This window comes from Lissotriton vulgaris, unplaced genomic scaffold (assembly GCF_964263255.1).
Source record: "Lissotriton vulgaris unplaced genomic scaffold, aLisVul1.2 SCAFFOLD_711, whole genome shotgun sequence".
Classification (NCBI taxonomy): domain Eukaryota; kingdom Metazoa; phylum Chordata; class Amphibia; order Caudata; family Salamandridae; genus Lissotriton; species Lissotriton vulgaris.
This window is the reverse complement of record NW_028255171.1, coordinates 748,856-774,086: the sequence shown is the minus strand read 5'-3', so window position 1 is coordinate 774,086 and position 25,231 is coordinate 748,856. Positions and strand designations below refer to the sequence as shown.

General features: G+C 44.4%; 1 pseudogene; it reads right to left on the bottom strand.

Annotated features, from left to right (window-relative positions):
* Positions 1 to 18,285: 18,285 nt before the first annotated feature.
* Positions 18,286 to 22,336, bottom strand: LOC147659203 (uncharacterized; annotated as a pseudogene).
* Between the last annotated feature and the right edge of the window lie 2,895 nt (positions 22,337 to 25,231).

The window sequence follows — 25,231 nt, the reverse complement described above, 5'->3', positions numbered from 1 at the left end:
AACACTACACACTATCATGTTTTGACATCAGATCCCCTCGCAAATATCCGGGACAAAATATCCTCAGTCACTACCCAGGCACCCCACTCTGCCATTATTTCTAAGAAAGAACATGCTTTCCTTAATAACCCACATCCCAGAATGCCTGTTATCTATGTACTGCCCAAAGTCCACAAGAATCCTTCTGAACCACCGTGGCACTCAATAGTATCTTGTTGTGGTTCGATCCCAGAGCCAGTGGGCAAGTACAATGACGCTATCCTGAAGGAGTTTGTCCCACTCACCAACACCTTTGTTAAGGATGGCACCCATTTGATTAACATCATTAAAGATTTCCCATTCAACATTGAGACTGACCTTATGGCTGGTCTTGACATAGAATTGTTGTATACCAACATTCCCCAGATTGAGGGTCTTGCAGTGATAAAACATCTGTTGGAAACCCGACTGAGACCTATACGTATTCCCACTGACTTTATAATCAAACTCCTTCACATTGCACTGACTAAAACCTACTTCCTGTACAAAGACACTTTTAATCTTCAGACAAAAGGAGTCTCTATGGGTGCTTGCTTCGCCCCTAATTTTGCTGTTCTTTATTTCTATCACTTGGAAACCACACTCATCTTATCTCTCCAAAACCCCTTTTTGAATAACATTGCACTATGGCGTCGTTATATAGACGACATCCTTCTCTTGTGGCATGGCCAACAAGAAGACCTATCCTCCTTTATCTCCTGGCCCAACAACAATCAACCCTACCTTATCTTTACCTCCGATATCAGGAAAAATGACTTACCCTTCCTAGATCTCACACTCCACGTAGAAGATGGTACCATTGGCACTACACTGTACCGTAAACCCACGGAGCGCAATACTTTGTTACTGTGCTCTAGTTATCATCCCCGGGGTTTACGTGATGGCCTGTCATATGGACAATTCCTCCGTATTAGGAGAAATTGTAAATGGCGTAAAAGTTATTTTCGTGAGACAGCCATCTTGTCTGAGAAATTGACCAACAGATGCTACCCCAACAATCTTGTCAGAAGGGCCCTTATGCGTGCATGGTACAGCCATAGGGAAATACTCTTGAAACCATCAACTAAAAGCACTATTCCATTTGTCTCTACCTACAGCCCTTCCAGCAACAAGGCCGGCAAGATAATTATAAAAAAATGGACCTTGTTCCATACTTTTCCATGCTTTAAGGAACCCCCCTTGGTTTCGTACAATAAAGGCAACAACCTCTCGGACAAATTTTTCCATGCCATCGCGTGGCCACAAAAAGAAAAAAACTGTCAATCAGTGACATCTCTATGGGGACTCCCACCCATCATAGGCCACTTTAGTTTAAATGTGAGGTATGCAGCGTATGTGACCTTACCAGTAACACCAAAGTATTTGTCGCCGCGGAGCATACCTACCAGTTCAAACAATTTTCCAATTGTCGCACGCCCAACGTGATTTATGCGATCCGCTGCCCATGTAATTTACTTTATATTGGCCAAACCACCCAAATGGTGAAGCAACGCATTGCTCGACATAAGAGCTGCATTAGATGCAACGTCATGACAGAACCTTTAGTTACCCATTTCAAAGAACACAACCACTCTGAGACAGACATGACATGGCAGGTCATAGACCATCCGCTACTACCCATCCGTGGCGGCAAAAACCAACTACTACTGAACAAATTTGAATGTAGATGGAACTCACGCCCAGGGGCGCAACTCTCTCGATGAGTGGAACGCAGTGATAACAACATGTTAGAAGCCATACTCTCTGTTCATTATTCTGTCCTTGTTACCCAGAACCTTGTAACTGTACTGCTTGTGAGAGGGCCCATCTGCTTCTCCTTGTGGGAGGGGCCCTCTTCTCCTTGTGGAAGGGGGGCCTCTTCTTTGCCTTGAGTTAGGGGCTCCACAACTTTTCCTTGCGGGAGGGACTCCTCTCTTTCTCCATCTAGGAGAGGCCCCCTTGCTTTTCGGCATGGAAAGGGCCCTCTGCTGCTCCTTGTTGGGGGGAGGTGGAGCTCTGCTTCTGATTGTGGGGGGGCTCTCTTTCTCCAAGTGTGAGGGGCACCCTGCTTCTCCTTGTGTCAGGGGCCCCTCTGCTGCTTCTTGTGGGAGGGGCCTCTCTGCTTCTACTTGTGGGAGGGGCCCCTCTGCTTCTCCTTGTGGGAGGGGTCCCTCTGCCTCTGCTTGTGGGAAGGACCCCTCTGCTTCCCCTTGTGGGAGGGGCCCCTCTCTTTCTCCATCTGGGATGGGCCCCTCTTCTTCTCCCTGTGGTGGTCGGGGGAGGAGGGCCCCCTGCTTCTCCATATGGGGGTGGGGGAGGAGGGCCCCCTGCTTCTCCCTGTGGGAGGGGCCCCTCTGCTTCTCCTTGTGGGGAGGGAGAAGTTAGATGGACAGATGGAAAGAGAGGGAGAGAAAGGGGGAGGCTGGGACATCTTAAGGATTTGAGGGGTCCTGGAACAAACATTTTGGGGCCCCTGCTCAGACCAGTTCTGAATTCATAGTCCAATCAGACTGAACCAGACTCTAAAGTGTGTCCAATGACTTAGCAGCAGCTCACTGACGTCACTGCACACAATCCCTGCCACCCACCTGTAATACAAATATATGAAAACAAACTGTGTACAAAAACCATTCAAGGTCATCAGGGCAGGGCTGTGTGGAGAACAGAGCCAGGTCTATCAGGGGCCCTGAAAGGCTGGGGCCCTGGGCCAGAGCCCACTTTGCCAAGGCCTTAAAACGTCTCTGGGAGGAGGGAGAGGGAGAAACAGGGGGAGGAGAGGTAGAGAGAAAACGATCAGAGAGAGATGAAAGACGTGGAGATGGATGTGTGCGTGGATTGTCAGTGGGTGGATGGACGGATGGATGGATGTGTGGGTGGGTGGATGGATGGACGGATTGATGGATGGGTGGGTGGATGGATGGGTAGATGGATGGATTGGTATGTGAGTGGGTAGGTGGGTAGGTGTGGATTTATGTGTAGATGGATGGGTAGATGGATGGATGGATGGATGGATGGGTGGGTGGATGGATGGATGGATGGATAGATGGATGGATGGGTGGGTGGGTGGGTGGGTGGGTGGGTGGGTGGAAAGAGAGAGAGATATTGCACAAGAAGGTGAAGAGAGGGAAGCTGGTTTGAACATGTTTGCCAGGGTTGCTTTTGGTTCCCAGTCCCGACCGGGTAGCAAGAACTACGCGGAGGCAGGAGCTGCTGGTACCACAGAGTCCTATATCACTACCACTGGAGCGGGGTGTCACTTCTTCTTGTCCTAATAATCCCCATTCTTTCTGCTAGCCTGTGTTGTACACCACATCCAGTTCTTAATTTGTAAAAGAATGAGAGCCGGGACCAAAGTTGTGCTCGGAAGCCCACAGCCGGTGCTATTGCATGTCGGGTGCTGAATACCAAGGCTGCGCAGTCTTGATTCCACCTTATGGCTCTTTAATCCTCCACCAGCCTCTCCTGGCTCTTTTATCTCACTCTTAATTCCACCTTGTGGCTCTTTAATCCACCCCAGACACTCTCGGCTCCTTTATCTCACTCCTGTAGGTCCCTGCTTTCTCCCTTCATCACTTTTTTCATATCTCTCTTCCTCTTTCTTCCCCCTCGTGTGTTTTTCACTACCTCATTATGGGTCAAAGTCTGATGAGGGAAAATAAGTGCCGGCCCCCAAAAGGAGAGTGCTGATGGCTCCACCTGCGACCACCGGCTGAAATTAAGCTCTAATTAACATCTTACCACTTGGTTGACAAAGGAAAGCATTTAGGGCCATTGGGTGGGGAAAGAAGAAAAACAGACAGGAAGGAGAAGAATCAAAGGAAAGAAAACACAAAAAAAGAGAATGCTGAGGAAGAGAATACACGCGAGTTACTCCATGACCACATCTCTTCGACCCGTCACTGTGGACTTCTGATACAGCGAATGTCTGCGTCTTAGCTGCTGGTCATTGCTCAAATGCTATGGTGGTCTCATGATCCTACTGGTGGGGAGGAGGGTAATCAGGACTGTGTCATGGTGGTCTCATGATCCTACAAGTGGGGGTGTAATCTGGTCTGGTACATGATGGTCTCATGATCCTACGGGTGGGGGGGGGGGTAATCTGGTCTGGCTCATGGTGGTCTCATGATCCTATGGGTGGTCTGGCTCACGGTGGTCTCATGATCCTATGGGTGGCCTGGCTCATGGTGGTCTCATGATCCTATGGGTGGTCTGGCTCATGGTGGTCTCATGATCCTACGGGTGGTCTGGCTCTTTCTTCCAAACATCTTGTGTCTGTGTAGATGTGGCCAAAGAATGTGATCTCTTCTTTTTCTAGTTCATGCTTGACTGGATTCAGTCAATCCAAAGCCGTCCTCCGTCGGTAAGCTCAGAGACTCTGGGCCTCATTTATGAGGTTTTGGGTAGGGCAGCACCACGAGGAATCTTGCTGCACTGCTCTACGTCAGAACAAAAGGGCAGGAATGCACCGTATCTATGTGATACAGAGCATTCCTGTCCTTTTCACATGCGCACAATGGACTGCCATGCGCCAACACAGGCACCCTTTCACCATGGTGCAATGCAAGGGTGCCCGCGTTGCAGGGCTGATTGATTTTGTGCAGGAAAGGAGACCTTCCTGCACAAAGTCAATCACAAGAGGCAATTTCCTTTTTCTATGTGTGCTGCAGAATGCAGCACAAATAGAACAAGCATTGGCATAGCCAATAGGTCTCGTTTTTGGGACCTTATAAGTATTTAGTTATGCAGCACAATATCCTTGGTGCAACAACATCAAATGTTGCATGGCTAAACACTTATAAGGTCCCAAAGGCGAGACCTATTGGCTATGGCAATGCTTGTTTCTGTCTCTCATCACCAAGCTTATCCTAGCAGTAATGGACAGAAAAAAACATAAGGCACTAATTATAAGCCTAACAAAACCCAGCTGAGCAGACTAGTGCAGGCCGACTGATATTAGGTGCTAACACCAGCAGCAGCATGTTTCCCTGGATCCAGGCAAGGTTCATAGGGGACTGCACTGTTGTGCTGCAGTTGTATAGTATACAATCTGTCAATAGGATGTCAGCGCAGTGCACTTAGGTGGTCCATGTTATGATTTCTCAAATGTTTCCATTTCAGATCATAGTTCCTCTTTCAGGTTTTTTAACTAATGAACAGAGGGATAGATGAAGATGGCAGAGCTGTGTGAGAGGTTAGCAATGCAATCCAGTGTAGAGAAAAAAAGTCCAGTCCTGCATCACTGAAAATCATTTAGAATAGGGATTGAAGAACATTGCTTTGTTTGATGACAGCTAGGGTTGTGAGATGCATTGAGACATCATTCACTGGAGTGCCCCTTGATGTTCTTGGACAGTCTTGAAGTCTTTAGTTCTTTCCTTTAGAACAAAGGTCTTCAAAGTGAGGGGCGTGCCCCCCTGGGGGGCGTGGATGGGTGCCCAGGGGGGGGCGAATACCTCTGCAGATACATGTAAATGAAGATGGCCTGGAAGAGCGGCGATCTTTAATTGCCTCATTTCCAGGCAGTCTTCATTTATTCCAGAGTACAGTGAGGGCAGGGGTCAGTAAATGTGCTGGCAGGGTCATGGAGGTTGCCTAAAAAGAAATCTGGTGAGCGCGAGGAACAGTGCACGCAGCGTGCGCCACTTATCAAGTCATCCCCGATGGCTCTGAGGCGCACGGATTGTATTGCAGGCGTGTGCGGCGGTTCAGTCAAAGGCCTCTGCCCTGGTAACACTACAATTCATACCATTGTATGCATTGTATTTCCAGTTGAGGACCATGTAGCAGTGACCGGTCTTGCAAGCTGTTGGGACAGAATGTTGAGCTATGTCAGTGAAGCTATGAATACAGAAATGTGATAGAAAGAAGCCCCCTCGATAAAGGGTTCAGGCACCACTCAAACAGCAAAACCGCTCAAATGGGGATTATCACTTGCGGCCTTTGTATACAGAGCGGAGCCACGTGTATGCGGGCGCTGCTGCACGGGAGTTTCTGTAAGGTGTTCGCATTTCATACACACGAGAACAGATGTTTTGTGTTTTCACAGTAAAGGTCTGGCATTTGAAAAAGTTAAAGCTATTGTCGTCATAAATTGTAATGTTTGTTATTTACTCTTTGGGTCTGTAGTGGAGTGATTGTTTAAGGAACAAAGTGCATGTGATTCTATATTATTAGATTTAGTTGAGGAGTTGGGGGTGGAGGACTATGAAGACAGGAAAAGGAGGAAGGTGGACAGAGGTTTCGGTGGAAAAAGAGGAGGCGTGAGGTAGAATAGTAAGATGAATTGAACATGATATTGATATAAAAGACAAATAGAAAATTGCAAGAGGTTATGTAAATCAAAAATGGTGGACGGTTGGCAGGTATGTTGTATGTACACTAGGAGAGCCACAGGGGAATAAATAAGCGAATGTGGGGGAAATTCAGATAGGTTACCATGCAGCATACTCCAGTATGAGGATATATTCCATATTCCATCGAGGATGTAATGCTTTGGCATTTAGAATGCTTGCTTTGGTAACGGCCTCTAAGGTCGGTACTGGGTTAACGACTATTACTCGATTATCCTGAGCCAGTGCTCTCTCTCTCACTATGTTTTTCACACAAAATGCCGCCCCACCTTATTTGTTAGCTCTTAATTGTAAGCAACACATCAATCTTAATTTGATATGTTAGGTATATTTATTTTTACCTTTTCTTTCAAATCTCTTTTTGAACAAATCTTTGATTCTATGTCAGAGAAGGAACACAACGAATATAACATATATGTACATCAACTTAAACACAACATTTACCAAGAAAAGAAAACATCATTACATCAAAGTACATTCACTATACACAACATAGCATATATATCTATTTCGGACTGTTACAAAAGGCAAGTCACAATTTCTCGCCTCATTAACCATCAGTGATTTGAAATATGAGGAACAGTAGTAGACAAAGTCACAGTAAAAAGGAGATGTCACGACACATTAATTCTACGAGTCAGTGGTTATCGGTATTTCTAAGTTTTTATCTCCTTTCTGCCGACGCGTTTCGAACTCCATACAGCAGTTATGGGTTCTCCTCAGGGCCTTGTCACTTCTATCTTAACTGTAGCCGTGGTTATCCTATGTCTGGTTCTGGGTCTTTAGAGCTGAAATCTTAAACTGTCTTTTAGGTCCGTGTATGGGCGTCTCCCTATGGCACGGTGATGCTTTTAACCTTGTTAGGTACACCGCGGGCTTCGGGAGCGACTCACTCCATGATCAACTTGTGTCTGTGAGCAACCGACGCGTTTCGAACTCCATACAGCAGTTATGGGTTCTCCTCAGGGCCTTGTCACTTCTATCTGCATGTGTGTAAGGAAAAAAAGAACACTGTTTCAGTGTCGATTCCCATAGTCTCATGTTATCATTCCGCTTATATTATCCTACGTTTAAAGTCCATGTTACCTTAACTGTAGCCGTGGTTATCCTATGTCTGGTTCTGGGTCTTTAGAGCTGCAATCTAAGGGACATTCAGAAATCCCATTTAGAGTCAAACTCAATACTCGCCCTACGGTAACTTTTAACAAAAACACTGCAAGACATACCTTAAACTGTCTTTTAGGTCCGTGTATGGGCGTCTCCCTATGGCACGGTGATGCTTTTAACCTAGGGGGAAGGCAAAGTTGGTTTACTACTAGTGGGCTCATGTCAAATCTCAACCGTGTTAGATAGCTTATTGCCACCTTCATACCTTGTTAGGTACACCGCGGGCTTCGGGAGCGACTCACTCCATGATCAACTTGTGTCTGTGAGCAACCTTGCTACAGCAGTCTGTACCATGGTGAGGATTTCCTCAGTACGTGCAAAACGTATTTCAGCGTTGGTGTACAAATGTGATTTGTATGCAATCTGTACGGTATAACTTTCATTGCAAGTGATTTATATGTACCCAGTGATTTCAGCACCTACGCGGATCACCAGGTTAGTTGTGTTTACCCGTGTGTGCAAATGTTTGGAAGATATCATATCAGCTTGTACGGAACATAAAATGTTTGTATGGTTCTGTGTACAATGGTTGATTGAAAAATCAGGTCTAATTAAGTCGTAGAACAGTTTTACTCGTTCTGTGTAATCTAAAATGTATGCAGTGCACATTTTTCAGGAAAATGTGCTGCCAGGCTTTTGGCTTCACTTGATAACTCATTTCCCAGAAACAGGATAATGAGGTGGGCAATTTTAGATTTTTGAAATTAAATTTGTAACCCAAATGAGCGAAGCCAATGGTTATGTGGTTCACTTTAGCCAAGTGTTCCATAAGCTCATAGTCCGTCAGATAAATTTCATCTACATAGGACAATGCTTGCTCATCTAAAGTTTGAAGTAACTCTGTTACCCTGGCTTAAAACATCCCCGGGCAGTTACTATACCATTGAGGTAAATGACAAAATTGATGCTATGAACCTAGCACTGAAAATGCGGTCAAATATCTGCTTTCAAGCGCTATATTCTGGCAGAAAAATCAATTAGATATATCTAGGGTTGTTTTGTATTTATTCTGCACAATGTTATTCTTAGCATGGCACTATGTGAATTTTGTAATGCAAATATGCATGTGGAAGTGTTCAAATGTCTATAGTCTAAGACGAGACAATATGAATTGTCCGGTTTCAATACAGGAAACAAGGGATTATTCACGGGTGAAGTGCAATTTTCTATCCACCCTGATACTCAAGTTGTTCAGGGATTTCCCTAACTTGCATTTTAGCTTCATGTTTTATTGGGTATTGTATCTGCGGCTCGGGAACTGGTTTTATTGGTATTTCGTGATGAGGAGACTCATCTTCCCACCCAACATGATAGTGGTAAAATGCAGGAGACAGGCTCCGGAAGTAGTGTTGATAAGTGGCCTTCAGCCTTGCCCTGATTATCATACCCAGGCAAAGCTGTGATATAGGATAGCCAGACACAGAGCGAAAGTGATTACAAGCATCAAAATAGTAAATAGTAGGTACAGCTCTACCATGGTGCTAAAACAGTGTATATATGCAGGCGTATAAACAAGGCTGCAATCAGGCGCAATCCTCGTATGCAAAACCCTACCAAGTCAAGTCTAAGACTCACCCACTATCACTGCACGCAATGGCTCAAGCCCCCAGCAGAGTTTGACCACCTGGAGAACCATCTCCTCTAAAGACACCCTCAGGATCAGGAGGCGCATCCACTCCAGAGCCCCCTCGGATCCATGCCCTCACCACACCTTCAACAGAGCCTGCACCTCCATTGCACACGAGCTCTGCTACACCATCAACTGCTCCATTGAGTCCGCCACCTTCCCTGAAGACTGGAAACATGCAAAGATCAACCCCCCCTGCTGAAGAAAACCTCTGCCTACCAGACGGACTGCAAGAACTACATACCCAACTCTCTGCTCCCCTTCCCAGCCAAACTCACCGCGTAAACCATCAACACCAAACTCTCAGAGTTTATCAAAATGAACAACGTCCTGGAACTCACCCAATCAGGCTTCCACAGTGGGTTGAAGGCAGTCGCCACATGGATGAAGGACAGCTGCTTCAAGCTTAACTCAGACAAGAAAGAAGTCCTAATCCTGGGCTCCTCTCCCTCCACCTCGGATGGATCTTGGTGGCCCGCAGCTCTCGGACTCCCCCTGCACCCACAGACCGCGCATGAAACCTCAGCATCATCCTGGACTTCTCGCTTTCAATGAACAACCAAATCAACGCTGTTTCATCCTCCTGCTTCCACACGCTCTGCCTCCTTCATAGGATCCCCACTGAGTCCAGGAAAATGGTCACCGATGTGCTCGTCAGCAGCAGACTAGACTACGCCAAAGCATTTTATGCCAACACCAACCAGAAACTCCCAACAAAACTGCAGACCTCCCAGAATGCCTCCGCCCGACTCATCCTGAACATCCCATGCTGCAAGCACATCACCGGCCACCTGAGAGACCTTCACTGGCTACCTATCAATAAAAGAATCACCTTCAAGCTTCTCATGCATACCTACAAAGCCCTCCACAGGAGATGAGATGTTTCTGTGCTGGGTAAGCGCTGTGCTGCAGCGATTCCAATGGCGTCCTCTGCAGTTGGCTCAGCAGATCTGTGGCGAGGGAGAGGGAAGCTGATCGAAGCTGTCTGGTCGGTTAGTGGAAGGTCAGGCATTTGTTGATGTATGCTGGTCCTTCGTTGTGCACGGCCATGCAGGCATGACTCATCATCGTGAATTTTATTTATTTATTTATTTTTACCATTTGAAGAGCGCACTGTAACCCTGCGGGCATCCTGGTACTAAAACAGCAAGAGGACCAGAATACTAGACAGCTGAGCTAGATGGGAGCAGCTGATATAGAGTTAGAAGACTCAGGGATCAGACCTTAGGAAAGAGCCAGGCATCTGATCTGGCATCTCTTCTGAATCGGGAGCCAGTGTAGTTCCTTGAGATGGGGTGTGACTTGGATCCTTCTGGGAGGTTGAGTACGAGTCTTGCCACTGAGTTCTGTATTGTCTGGAGTCTCGTCTGGAGGTGTGCAGTGATTCTTACGCAGATTGTCTTTCCAGTGTCCAGTCTGCTAGTGATGAAGGCTTGGATGATGGTCCTTCTGGTGTTTTCCGGGAGCCACCTGCAGATTTATTTATTTATTTATTTTATTTTTGAGATTTTTATTGCGCAAACAAATACCCTAGGGTGTCTCGGCGCATGTGTGAGCTAGCAGGACCATAATAGCAGAGTTCACTGGTCAAACAGCCATGTCTTTACGAGCCTCCGGAAGCTCATCAGGTTGGGGGCATTTTTGATATTTAGAGGAAGAAGGTTCCAGAGTTTTGGTGTAGCCACAAAAAAGCGACGGTCTCCCCAAGTTGCCGTTCTAGTGCGAGGTACAGGAAGAAGGCAAGTGTTGGCAGATCTCAACAGTCTTTTGGGGGTGTACAGCTGGAGTGCCTCAGTCAGGAATTTGGGTCCTGTGCCATGCACTGCCTTGTAGGCAATGCAGAGAGCCTTGAACTTAATACGGCTCTCTACTCTGAGCCAGTGAAGCTGGCGGATGGCAAGGGTAGTGGGCTGGCGGCGAGGGATGTTTAAAAGAATTCTGGCAGCCGCGTTCTGTACCGACTGTAATTTTGACAGCACAGATTTCTGGGTGTTGAGGAAGAGGGCATTTCCATAATCTATTTTGGAGAATACCAGAGTGGTAACTAAAGTCTTCCCAGCAGAGGAGGGGAGGTAAGGCAGCAATTTCTTTATTTGCTTTAGCGTGAAGAAAGCAGAGGAGACAACCTTTTTAACATGAAGGTTGAAGGTTAGTTTGTTATCGAAGATGACTCCCAAGTAGAAATTACCCAACTTGACTGTCTGGGTGCGGTCGGCCAGAAAAGATGAAATGAGGTCTCTAGCCGAACCGTCAATCCCCAGAGCTGTGACATGGTCGACCGTGTCAAATGCAGCGGATAGATCCAGAAGAATTAAAATGGCTGTTCCTCCCTGATCCATGATGGTTCTGATTTCATCAGAAGCTTTTATTAAAGCGGTCTCCATCCCGTGTCCCTTCCTAAAGCCAAACTGCGTTTCGTCTAAGAGTTGGTGCGTGAGAGCTGTATATTCATCAGAGCTTCGCAGATTTTGGCCGGGAAGGGAAGACAGGCAATTGGTCTATAGCTGACCGGGGCGGAGGGATCCAGGGAGGGCTTCTTCAGAAGAGGCTTAATCACTGCCTTCTTCCACGGGGCTGGATAACATCCGGTTTGAAAGGCAGTGTTGCAGATTTCCATGAGTGGGTGGGAAATCACCTCACTTAAATTAGCCATCACTGAGGGAGGGCATGGGTCCAATGGGGATCCAGACTTGGTGATGGAAATGAGTCTGCTAATTTGGTTTTCTGAGGTGTCAGCAAATGAAGAAAGATGGTCATGGTTATTAAGGGGAAGTTCCTTATTGCTGGCAGTGGATCTAGCCCCTGAATCTCCACCAAAGGATGCATAGATATCTGCCACTTTCGTAGTGAAGAAGGTGGACAGTGCATTACAAAACAGTTGGGAGGGTTCTACTCCGAGACCCGATGGAGGAGTGGATAGGGAGTTGACCACTGAGAACAGTTCTCTGGCCGAATTCCTGGCATTTTTTATTTGGGCCGAAAAAAAAGTCATTTTCCGAGCTGTGATGGCCTTTTTATAAATGGTTAAGGCATCTTTATAGGATTGCTTAGCAATGGGGCAATAGGATTTCCTCCAACGTCTTTCTAAATTCCGACAATGTTGTCGGTGCAGTCTGAGCTCTTCTGTATACCATGCCGCCGAAGGTGACCTTCTATTAGGTTGGATGGACTTTTCTGGGGCGACCTGATCAGCCGCGTTCCTGATCCAGTCTTGGAAATCAGAGGCTGAGGGGGCCGGATTGGACCCTATAGTGGGGGAGGATAATAAAAGGATATTTGCCATCTGAGGGATGTCAGCATTCTTCCAGGCACGAATTGCTGCCCTGCTAGGTGGTCTAGAGGCGGGGAGGTTGACTGGGCGAGTATCAATACCAAATATAATGGCCCTGTGGTCGGTCCAGGTGAGAGGTAAGGTGTCTAATATTGTAATAAGAGAGTTATTCGTGAACACACCGTCTAGAGTGTGTCCCGCCTGATGTGTAGGTCCGTTTACCAATTGTTGGAGTCCTAAAGTAAGGAAATCAGCAGTGAGTTGGGAGGTGTCGTGATTTCCCTGTTCTTCCAAAGGGAAGTTAAAATCTCCCAATACTGTGTAATCAGCAGAGCCTATTGTGTAGTCGTTTAGCTCAGAGAGGGACCCAAGAAAGGAGTTCCGAGGTCCAGGAGGTCGGTAGAGCAAAATGCCTTTAAAGGTTTGTTTGCAGTTAATGTTAATTGCAAAAGTTGCAGCTTCACAGTAAGTGGATGAAATGGGGTCAAGCGAGGTATAATACTGATTCTTATAAATTATAGCAAGTCCTCCACCTCTTCCTATTTGTCTGTCATGTCTCACAACACTATAGCCATCCGGGGTGGCCTGACAAAAGTCAGGTCCCGAGCCCGCATCTCCCCAAGTTTCGGTGGCAAAAAGAAAATCAAGATCGTGAGTAATTATAAACTCGCTAATATCTAGACTATGACAAGGGAGAGAGCGTGTGTTAATTAACACCGCTCGACATCCCTGGAATGGGGTGATGGGCGAACTGGAGAAGGCGTCAGGAACTAAAGAATTGGGTAACAGTGGGGATGGTAATTGATAATTACATCCAGGACACGGGGCGGGATTAATACTCACATCGGTAGGAGGAGGCAAGGGAATACAATGGTGGCTGAGATAGCCCGGATTAAGCGATCTAAGTTGGAGCGCGGAGTAGCGCACAGAAAGGCCAGGGGTTATGGCCCTGGGCCGTGTCCGGTCGCGGACGGGCGCAGACGGGCTTGGCTTAGGCGCGGCTTCGGCGCGCGCCCGCTGCGCCAGCCCGCTGCGCCATCTGGACATAGTGTGATTATATAGGACGTGAGGAGGGTGGGAGGCCGGCGCGACTAGAGCGCAGCCCCAGCCCACACCAAAGATGGCGCCCGCCGCCACCTACACCGAGTGAAAGAAATCGGCTGGGCGAGGCAGGAGAAGTGAATATGAAGCGTGAGAAGGGGTGTCAGTGTGCCTGCAGTAAAATTCCCTCTTGTGGAGCCTGCAAAGGGTGTGGCAGCAGGTGGATGAGACTTCATGGACTTGTTTCTTCATGGATAGCTTGCTATCCAGAATGATGCAGAGGTTATAGGCATGGTATGTTGATGCTGGGGGTATGCCGTGCTCCATGGGACACCATGGGTCCTTCCATGGTGAGGTGTTGTTCCCAAAAATGAGGACTTCCATCTTGTCTGTGTTGAGTTTGAGACAAGTGTACTTCATTGAAGCCCTTGATACAAGCACTGGCAATGCCGAGTATATGGGGTGGGGACTTTAATTCTGCCATGACACCTCCCTAGATAGATCCTCCCCCCACCACAACACAAGAATGCAATCAGAATGACCCACGCATTGTGGACTGGGTTATGCTTACCCAGATGTGAAACATCCGGTGACAGATGAATCCTCGTACACAAGAATACTCATTGTTCTCACCAGTACACTAACTGCACACCAGAATCGGCTTGCTCCTATGCAATCCCTCTGTGTCTTCCTTGGTCTTGTGACCTGAATATCTAGGCCACACACTTTCAGACCACAACCACCTCAAAATGATGATTCAGTGAGGCAGACGACATGCACCAGTACCTACTAGGAGGCTGTATGCCCCGGCCCTACAGGACAGAGTCTTCTGTGATACTGAAGGTACACATATCGCCATCTTTGAGGCGAAGGAAAGAACTGCCTCTACGACAGTGATAGAGTGGGATACTTTTAAGGGTCTCACATAAGGGCTGTGCATCAAGATGTAGCACGGTGTAAAACATGCCTTGCGAGCCCAGAACCTCTCTTCAACAAACAATATGAACAACGGAAATATATCTGGGGTAGCTGCATGAAACTAGAACACAATCAACCCTCTCCGAAAGGAGTAAAGAGAGGCAGTGGTCAGACTAGGAACACTACACTATCAGATACTAGCATGGCTACTAAGGTTGTTGTCCCCAAAGACCCCCAGAAAGGCCAGCAGATCCCCGGTGGGAGAGATATTGAATGTGCAAGCAGATATAAACCAGGCTTTCCTGTAGTACCAAACGTCGGTATACCAGGCTGTGTTGGGAGTGCAAGCACCCCAATTAGATGAGTATTTGAATAGACTGTCGATCCCCAGACTTAACCCCCTTCAGGGACATACACCAGACAAAACCCTGACCACTGAGGAAATTGGCTTCATGATTGACTAGATCACGTGCAACAAAACTCCTGGGATGGACAGGTTCCAGGTAGACTTTTACTTCACCTACAGAGCAACCCTCTCTCCAAAGCTACTCCAAATGAACCAAAAGGAGGGCACATTGCCGGGATCCCTATGGGAGGCTACGATATTGGCCCTGCCTAAGCCCAACAGGGACCCCCTGGAGCTACGCTCCTACTGGCCACTGTACACCAACCACAAGATTTGCAGGAAGGTCCTTGCAAACAGGTTGCTCCCTTGCCTCTCTACATTGGCACCAAGACCAGAATGATTTCGTACCTGGGAGAAAAATATGTCTTAACCTATGGCACCTATTGCGGCTGATGGAAGAGAACCCTCATGAATTGCCTCCATACACAGCACTCTCACTAGATATAGAGAAGGCCTTCAACACCCTGAAGTAGTTTTACTTAACAAAAGTGCTGATGTGCATGAAACTAGGCCCACAAATATTACACTGGATAAATCTACTCTACACCAACCCACTGGCCCGCATCCGGACAGGCAGAGATCTCGGTTTCTTTTGAAGCATGCCGCAAAGATGCCCGCTGTCAATTACTTTTGCCCTAGCCATGGATCTGTTCGCTGTCCTGTTTCGTTCGCAGGACCCAGCAATCAGTATACCGAGTGAGACAAATTGAGAGGCCATATCACTGTATGCTGATGATGCATTTGTGTACCTCAGGAAAGTGCATTCGTATCTACCACAGGTGATGGAGGTTCTAGACGATTTTGATAGGGCTTCTGGACCGAGGCTAAATTGGACCAAATCAAGCTTATATCCCGTGCCCAAACTCACAACTTAGAACAGGAAGTGCTGCCCCAATTAGCACTGGGGTGGCACCCTGACATCTTCAGGTATTTAGGGGTGAACTTACCACACCAACAAAGAACGTATACAGGGCAACTTAGGTGATGTCCAATGTTAGCTGATCCCTGTAGTTTTGGGGCTCGCTGCCACTATCAACCCATGAGTAGAGTGGAAGTTGCAAAAATGCTGGTAATACATTTATACTGCTTCTCAACCCCTCTAGTTTACCTGCCTCGGCACTTCTTCCGGATATTGGACTCAGTTTCTGTTCTTATGTACTTAATCTGGGGAGCGGGCCACAAGAGAGTCATACAAGCTTAGTCACTGTCTATCCAAACCCCAACCTATCACTCTCGGGGTCCCCCAAGGGTCTATCCTCTCTCCAACCCTTTCAACCTCTTCATGGAACCCCTCACTCTCATTCTTAAACAAGCCAAAATCTGTTACCACCTCTATGCCGACGATACTCAATTATACTACAAGATTAAATCCCACAATGACATCCTTCACCTCAATGACACTCTTTTGAAAGTCCAAGCCTGGTTCCATCTTAATCATCTCAAACTTAATCCTAAAAAAACCGAAATCATCCTTTTCACCCCTAAGCACAATTCCCTCCCCATCCAACCTTGGATCAAAGACATCAACACTCTTAATTGCTCCCTCTCCACCTCCAATTCTATCAAATCCCTTGGTATCAGTATTGATCAGAACCTTACTCTCATCCCCCACATTAAGAATACAGCGAAAAGTGCTCTCTTCTCACTGCACCATCTCAAAAAGATTAAACCTTTCATTCCTGCTGACGATTTCAAAATTGTTGTTCAATCTCTTGTCCTATCCAGGATTGACTACGGCAACGCCACTCTGGCCGGCACCCCCAAAGCCCACCTGGCACCGATTAAATCTTTCCTCAACTCTGCCGCTAGACTGATTGCTGACTGTAGAAAATTTGACCACATCTCCCCTGTCCTCAAAAATCTTAACTGGCTCCCAATTGAAGGCCGATCCCCATTCAAGATTGTCTGCATTACACACAAAGTGCTTCACCAAGACACCCCCTCTTACCTTTCAAGCAAACTACATAAAGCAGGGAGTACTAGAACCTTGAGAAGTACCAACTCCCTTGTCCTTATCCCACCTAAACTCAAATATAAAAAGACCCAATCTTGTGCATTCTCAGGCAATGCCCCCACAATCTGAACGCTCTTCCCAAAGACCTTCGCTGCAACCCCTCCTACCCCCTCTTCAAAAAGAGACTCAAACTACTTCTCCTCAATAAACACTGGGGATCCTAATTTATATCTATCCTGAATCCCGCTCAACTCCCTGCTATCACTGATCGCTCTTACCCTACCCCTCTCCCCCCATCACTATGCTCAACTCTTCCAATATCTCCTCTATTCCCCTCTCTTGACCCCTTTACATCCTAACTCTTTTTTCTTTCTTTCACTTTCCTCTTTATATGCTTTTAACTTTCCTGTACTCTCGAAAACTGTTTATGATACTTAACATACCTGTATTGTACTATAATGTAATAATGTACCTGCTTATGTAAAGCGCTATGATACTCTCAGGTCCAGCAGCGCTATATAAAATCTTTTAAATAAATATATAAATAAATAATCTTAGTGTGCTTTCTGGAGTCAGCCTGCTTTGCTTTTCCCAAACTTTGGTCAGGAAAGGTAAATCTCTCTTCTACTAAAGTGCTCTTAGCTCGCTTTTGGTACCGTGGCTTGAGCAGTATGGCCTACGGCGCGCTCGAAGGTAAAGCAAAACAGTGGAAGTCACACATTTCAATACAGTTTATTAAAAATAGACAAGGAACTAAAAGATTCAAACCAAGTTTAGATCAAAAATAATATTTAATATTTATTCAGAAGTAAAATCTAAAGGAGGGCTGTGATTTAAGGATTATTAATTAGCAAAACAACTGTCAAAACCAAACAAAAAGGAAAATGAATTACAAAAAAAAAGCAGATCCACTGAATCAAGCAGGAAGTCACCTACAACATTGTAGCTGACTTCGATAGCTATGCTCGAGAGGACAAAGATAAGTTTAGTCTCTGATGATGATTAACACTGGAATTTGATGCAAGGTTTTTGGTTGAATCAGTCTCAGAAGGTGACGAGCTGCACAGAAGTGGCTTGAAGTGCAAAATTCCCACAGAGTAGAGTTGGGTTATCAAGTTGAACCTGAATCCACGGCCATCAAAATGTGGGAAACTTCAAGCAGTTACAACAGCTGCGAAGTCTTCGGAGCTTCAAAGTTATGGAGATGGTTCAAGGTTGATGATAAGAGCCAAAGCATGGAACGTGGCAGGCCTGAGGCATGGTTAAAGTGATAGCAGGTTCTATTTGAAACAAAAAGAAGATAGAAAGAGGCCACTCGTGTGGATCTTTTAATACGAGGCCATGTCCCATTGGAACAGAAGTCATTAGGACTATTTAGGGTGGAGCCAAGAATGGTTTGCATATGGCTGGCCTTGTCTGTAGTTACAAAAAGACTAGAGAATGATGTGGCGGGATGTTGCCGAGATTAACTAACAGTTCATCCATCACCTTTAGTTTTTCTCAATGATCAGCTCTACGTGGCACAGGACAGATATTGGTCCCATCGAGACCTACGACAAAGGGACTCCTGCTGCAGCCCCCTGGTGAGGCTCATTAAGGCTGGAAACACTTCGAGGTTACATGCATTCCTGATCCTAGCAGCGTGGCCTCAAAGTTCAGGATCGCATGGCTTTTGTGGGTCAGTGCCACTGCTTATAAACACTTAGGGAGCGAAACACGCTGAATGGAATGAGGCCACAAATAGTTACGGTGTGTGCTTTTCTCATTAGACAGTTTGAAGGACAATCAATGGATTGATGTTTTTGTGGCTGCTTCATGTAAATGTTTTGCGATGCTGAAAGCTCCTCCTCAGGGTTGACAGTGAGCACCTTTTATTCTCCCACATTGTCTCGCTTATGTAGAAAGGTTACATTTACAACTGAAGTTTTTGTCACATTGAGAGCACGGATCATTTTCTTTCTCGTTGTTTGTTCTCTCTTGTTGAATGATACTGAATCTCCAGCAGACGCTTCCCAGGCATTTAGAACAATGATGAGGTTTTTTACATGTAAGTTCTCGCAGGTTGAGTGAGACCAGATTTACGACTGAAACTTTTCCAGCATTCAGAGAGCTAAGAAGGTTTTTCCCCAGTGTGAGTTCTCTCATGTCTAGTGAGAGTTGTTTTCAATCTGAAGCTTTTCTGGCATTCAGAACACTGATACGGTTTATACCCAGTGTGGGTTCTTTCATGTACAGTAAGGTTGGATTTCTGGCTGAAGCTTTTCCAGCATTCAGAGCACTGATAAGGTTTTTTTCCAGTGTGAGTTCTCTCATGTGTAGAGAGATATATTTTCTTACTGAAGCTTTTCCAGCATTCAGAGCACTGATACGGTTTAAGCCCAGTATGGATTCTCTCATGTTGAGTTAAACTGGATTTGTCACAGAACCTTTTCTGGCACTCAGAGCACTGATAAGTTTTTTGTCCAGTGTGGGTTCTTTCATGAGCAATTAAACCGGATCTATGCCTGAAGTTTTTTTTGGCACTCAGAGCACTGATACGGTTTGAGCCCAGTGTGGGTCCTTTCATGTACAGTAAGGTTGAATTTCCGATTGAAGCTTTTCAAGCATTCAGAGCACTGATAAGGTTTTTGTCCAGTGTGAGTTCTCTTGTGTTCAATTAATCTGCATCTCTGACTGAATCCTTTCCGGCATTCAGAGCACTGATACTGTTTCTGCCCAGTGTGAGTTCTCTCATGTTAACTGAGAGTTATTTTACGACTAAAGCTTTTCTGGCATTCAGAGCACTGATACGGTTTGAGCACAGTATGGATTCTCTGATGTAGAGTTAAACCGGATTTCTGATAGAAACCTTTTTGGCATTTAGAACACTAATACGGTTTCTGCCCAGTGTGGGTCTTTTCATGTTTAGTAAGGTTGCCTTTCTGACTGAAGCTTTTCCAGCATTCAGAGCACTGATAAGGTTTTTGTCCAGTATGAGCGCTCTCGTGTTGAGAGAGAGCTGATTTACTACTGAAGCTTTTACAGCATTCAGAACACTGATACGGTTTATGCCCAGTATGGGTCATTTTATGTACAGTAAGGCGGGATTTCTGACTGAAGCTTTTACAGCATTCAGAGCACTGATAAGGTTTTTGTCCAGTGTGAGTTACCTGATGTTGAGTCAGACTGCCACTAAAACTGAAGCTTTTTGGGCACGTGGAGCACTGATAAGGTTTATAACCAGTGTGGGTTCTTTCATGTACAGTAAGGTTGGATTTCTGACTGAAGCTTTTCCAGCATTCAGAGCACTGATAAGGTTTTTGCCCAGTGTGAGTTCTCTCATGTGTAGAGAGATATATTTTCTTACTGAAGCTTTTCCAGCATTCAGAGCACTGATACGGTTTGAGCCCAGTATGGATTCTCTCATGTTGAGTTAAACTGGATTTGTCACAGAAACTTTTCTGGCATTCAGGGCACTGATACATTTTTTGTCCAGTGTGGGTTCTTTCATGAGCAATTAAACCGGATCTATGCCTGAAGTTTTTTTGGCACTTAGAGCACTGATACGTTTTTTGTCCAGTGTGTGTTCTTTCATGAGCAATTAAACCGGATCTATGCCTGAAGGTTTTTTGGCACTCAGAGCACTGATACGGTTTGAGCCCAGTGTGGGTCCTTTCATGTACAGTAAGGTTGGATTTCCGATTGAAGCTTTTCCAGCATTCAGAGCACTGGTAAGGTTTTTGTCCAGTGTGAGTTCTCTTGTGTTCAATTAATCTGCATCTCTGACTGAATCCTTTCCGGCATTCAGAGCACTGATACTGTTTCTGCCCAGTGTGAGTTCTCTCATGTTGAGTGAGAGTCATTTTACGACTAAAGCTTTTCTGGCATTCAGAGCACGGATACGGTTTGAGCACAGTATGGATTCTCTGATGTAGAGTTAAACTGGATTTCTGATAGAAACCTTTTTGGCATTCAGAACACTGATACGGTTTGAGCCCAGTATGGATTCTCTGATGTAGATTTAAACCGGATTTCTGATAGAAACCTTTTTCGCATTCAGAACACTGATACGGTTTATGCCCAGTGTGGGTCTTTTCATGTTTAGTAAGGCTGGATTTCTGACTGAAGCTTTTCCAGCATTCAGAGCACTGATAAGGTTTTTGTCCAGTGTGAGTTCTTTCATGTAAAGTGAGATTGAATTTGCTACTGAAGCTTTTACAGCATTCTGGGCACTGATACGGTTTATGCCCAGTATGGGTTCTTTCATGTACCGTAAGTTTGGATTTGCGACTGAAGCTTTTACAGCATTCAGAGCACTGATACGGTTTAAGCCCAGTGTGGGTTCTTTCATGTCTTGTAAGGTTGGATTTGTGACTGAAGCCTTTTTGGCATTCAGGACACTGATAGGGTTTTCGTCCAGTGCTAGTTTTCTCATGTTTAGTGAAGTGGGATTGATAACTAAAGCTGTTCTCACCGTCATTGCTCTTATTCAAGTTGTTTGTTTCTCCAAGTTGGGTTTGTTCCTGAATACAAGTCATTTTAAGACTGAATTTGGTTTCTGATTGTGTACTTGTTTATGTTACAACTCAGCATTAACTTCTAAAATACATTTCAGATGCTCTTCTTAACATATGTATTTAACTAATACTAACTTTACCTGGAGATCATTTTCCTACCTTTAAAGGCACTGATCTAACTTGTCTTATTGACTTTCACTGAGGAGCCCCTTGTATTGATTAAGAGGCCTCTCATGGATTCATTTTCTCCAAGTTATGCCCGGGTGAATTTTCTCTTGTTTAATTAGTCTCATTTAGTGATTCTAGTTTATCACATTTGATTTAGGAGTTTTAAAAGTACTGATAAGGTCTTTGGGCTTTAGTGTTTGCCTGGTAGCTATGTTTGTTCATACAAGTAATGACAGATGATTAGGGCATGCCAGGGTAGTTTATGAATTATCAATAGCGTAACACTGGCCCCTTTTATACTTTCTGAGCCAGTATATGCTTTTTTGCTCAGTGGCTAAGACAGGTACATGATCTACTTTGGAGTTACAGGACACTTTGAAACCACTCGGATCAACTCAAGAGACAGAGTTGGTGGGGAAAATCTTCCTATATTGGAAATGATAATCCAGCATCTTTGGTGAATTGACATCTGAGAAAGCGTATTTACAATGACTTTCTTTTAAACAATCTTTTCTTTCCTCTTGTCTCCAGGAGACGGAGACAAAAGCTTGCGCTTGTAAACCGAGGATATTAGTCTTTTTCACGTTTCTGTCACATCACAACACGTCTACGGATGCCGATCTGTTGGGGAGGGTTTGGGTCTCCAAAGCATTTCTCATAAACCATCAAACAGAATTTACAGTACTGAGTTTTCGCAAGTGAACTGCCTGGGGATCAATTGTGGCCAATGTTCTCCTTAATCTCAGTTACTGACACTTGGTAAACATTTGATTTATGGTAATTTTACTTTAGGGATTTGACAACTTTCACATTCACCAGTTTCTTCCGCTCCAACATCCTCACCATTCCTGGCACAAAGAATGTGTTTCTTCTCTTGAGCTTGAGGATGTTTTAACTTTCCTTGAAATAATCCTTTTTGTTGTGTTTCTCTAAATTTAAACGTTCTTTTTTCTGTTCATGCTTCAGTCACCTGTAGAAATGAAGTAAGAGATTGTAAATGAACACACAAAAAAAATATTTGTGGCCTTATACTTAGCACAAAGAAAGTATTCACAAAATCTAGCTAGGAAATCAGTTGAGTAGCATTTCTGATAGTGCTGAAATAGCTCTGGGATACTGTGTAGATCGGGAGCTTCGGATCACTTGAACTCAAGGATGTGAGAGTGTTGTATGGTTATTTCTATATTCTCTTTCTTCCCCTGCTCTCTGTGTGGAATGTTGTACATGTCATAGAATGTTGGATGGGTGAAGAGATTCAGTTGGTGACTGAAGGCTGAGCTGCCAGGAGGACAGCTCCTGGTGGGGCATATTTACAGAGATACTTACTGGCCTACTTTCTATCCTGGCTTTAACACCATACCTCTGTAACTCTGTATTATAATAAATACCTACTTGAAACCTACCACCTCTGGACTTTCCATCATTGTAACATTGGCGACGATTTGGATTGCAAAACCTGCGTGGATTCCATTTCAAAGGACTTATTTCTACAGCAAATTATTTATTTTTAAAAGACTTGAATTTTTTTTCAAAGAACCCAAGCTTGTACCTACTCAGCAAAATGTTTTGGCAGCCCCAGCCCCACCAGTGACTAAGACACCGTCAGCCTCAACTCGGGCATGCCAATTTTCTACAGAAGCTAGGTGAGTTTATTTACATATTCTAAATTGGCTGTATTTTGTTCTGATATTATCATCAGCTGCACAAGATTTACAAGCCTGCCGATTTAAAATTCCCACTCTGCTTCACCTGATTAAGAAGCTTACTGATTTGAAAGCCTGCAGCGTTTGATTATTAAACCTACTGATTTGAAAGTCTGAAGCACATTGATTTTGGAGCCTGCAATATTATTCCAGACTCCTGTTGTCGAATGAAGTCTGCAACTGATTATTGGCTTGCTGATTTTTATATTTATATTAAAAGCCTCCCGTGTTTATCCTACACTGTTTTTGAGTAAAGATTGACCTTCCTGTCGTGAATCAAGCTTCCTTTTCCTTCTACATGCTTTTCAACATCAGGATGCCCGACTTCATATATGCAGCGCTATATTTGACAGTGTCAACTCATGTCTTAAATAGGCGTAAAGATTTTGAATTGTTTGAGGTTGATGGCGATTTCTACAAAATATATATTTATTCTCTACTTGCCTCTCCTTAAGTTAAACCACCAGTTGTCAGTTCAAAATTGGCTTGTGATCATTCATTGCGCGTTAATCCAGCGCGTGCAGCGACAGATAAACCTCACGTTTCTCCATTGTTTGTTCCTATACGATGACGCGCTTCAACGTCAGTGAACCTGCTCTTTGCTGTTTTGGTGCATAGACGTGCCGCTAACTAGCCTGCACAAACGCATAAAACGTGACGCCATTTTCAGGATTTTTACAAGGTTGCCATCCAACCTAAGCCAACCACGTTTGTGCAGTGTCTATAGAGTTTCAACATCACGTAGTTGGCACGTTTCTTCAAGTCTGCTTGTTATTTCACGGCGTGCCATCCAGTTCCGAGATATTTTAAGGCTTCAACGCACATTTCGAGACGCGCCTTCTTCAATTTCAGCACCGTTTCTCACAAGGTGGTGTTCAAGTCTTCAATCACTAAATAAGGGAGTACCTCATATTATTACTTCAACGCAGGTACTGTTCGTTATTTCCACTTTGCTTTTCAAAACTTTCGGTGGCATGCACACCATTTATTTATTTATATTAGACAAGTGCATTGTTAGATTCCTTCTTTGTTGAGTTTTAATGCAAATTTTCTGCGCTGATTCGCACAGCCTGTACCATCTTCTAATTCAAGTTAGCTTCGACAACGGTGACAACTTTATTTATTTTATTACTTTATTTTCCTTCATTGACAACGGTGACCACTTTAATTATTTTAGTTTATTGTTTTGTGCATTGTTTATAATAACATGAATTATTAAGGATGTACAGTTTATGTATGCCTTTTACTATTTCAATGCTATTTGAGTTGTAGGTTGCTGCAGGTATGATTACTACAGATTTCATTCCGAATATGAGTGTTTATTTAAGTAAATCAATTTTAATGCATGCTTCATTAGTGGACTTTATTTGTCTACTGTTACCGGTTTAAAATGATACAAAAGTGATATAAATGGTTTTTATATATTTTAGATGTATGCATGCTTTATTAGTGGACACTATTTGTCTACGGTTACCGGTTTAAAGTGATATAAATGTTATTAAAATATTTCAGATTTATGCATGCTTTATTAGTGGACACTATTTGTCTACGGTTACCAGTTTAAAGTGATATAAATGTTATTTAAATATTTCAGATTTATGCATGCTTTATTAGTGGACACTATTGGTCGACGGTTACCAGTTTAAAGTGATATAAATGTTATTTAAATATTTCAGATTTATGCATGCTTTATTAGTGGACACTATTTGTCTACGGTTACCAGTTTAAAGTGATATAAATGTTATTTAAATATTTTAGATTTATGCATGCTTTATTAGTGGACACTATTTGTCTACGGTTACCGGTTTAAAATATTATTTTCTGACGTCATTCTTTAAATTCAGTACTGTTTTATGATTATTATTCCAGAGCTCTATTTATATTATTGCTGTAATTCCTGTGCGTAGACGTACGTCACACGGAATTCAGTTGTCATTTTATTACAGATATATCAGTTTTTATGCTTTACATGCATTGTTGCATTTGGGTCTATGGATTCCACGTGTTCCTTTTTAAGTGAGTGTTGGGCAAGTGTATCCCTTCATATTTGTATTTAAAGTTGATGCCAGATTTGCATTCTTTATACGCATGAATTCTTATTACTGGCAAATG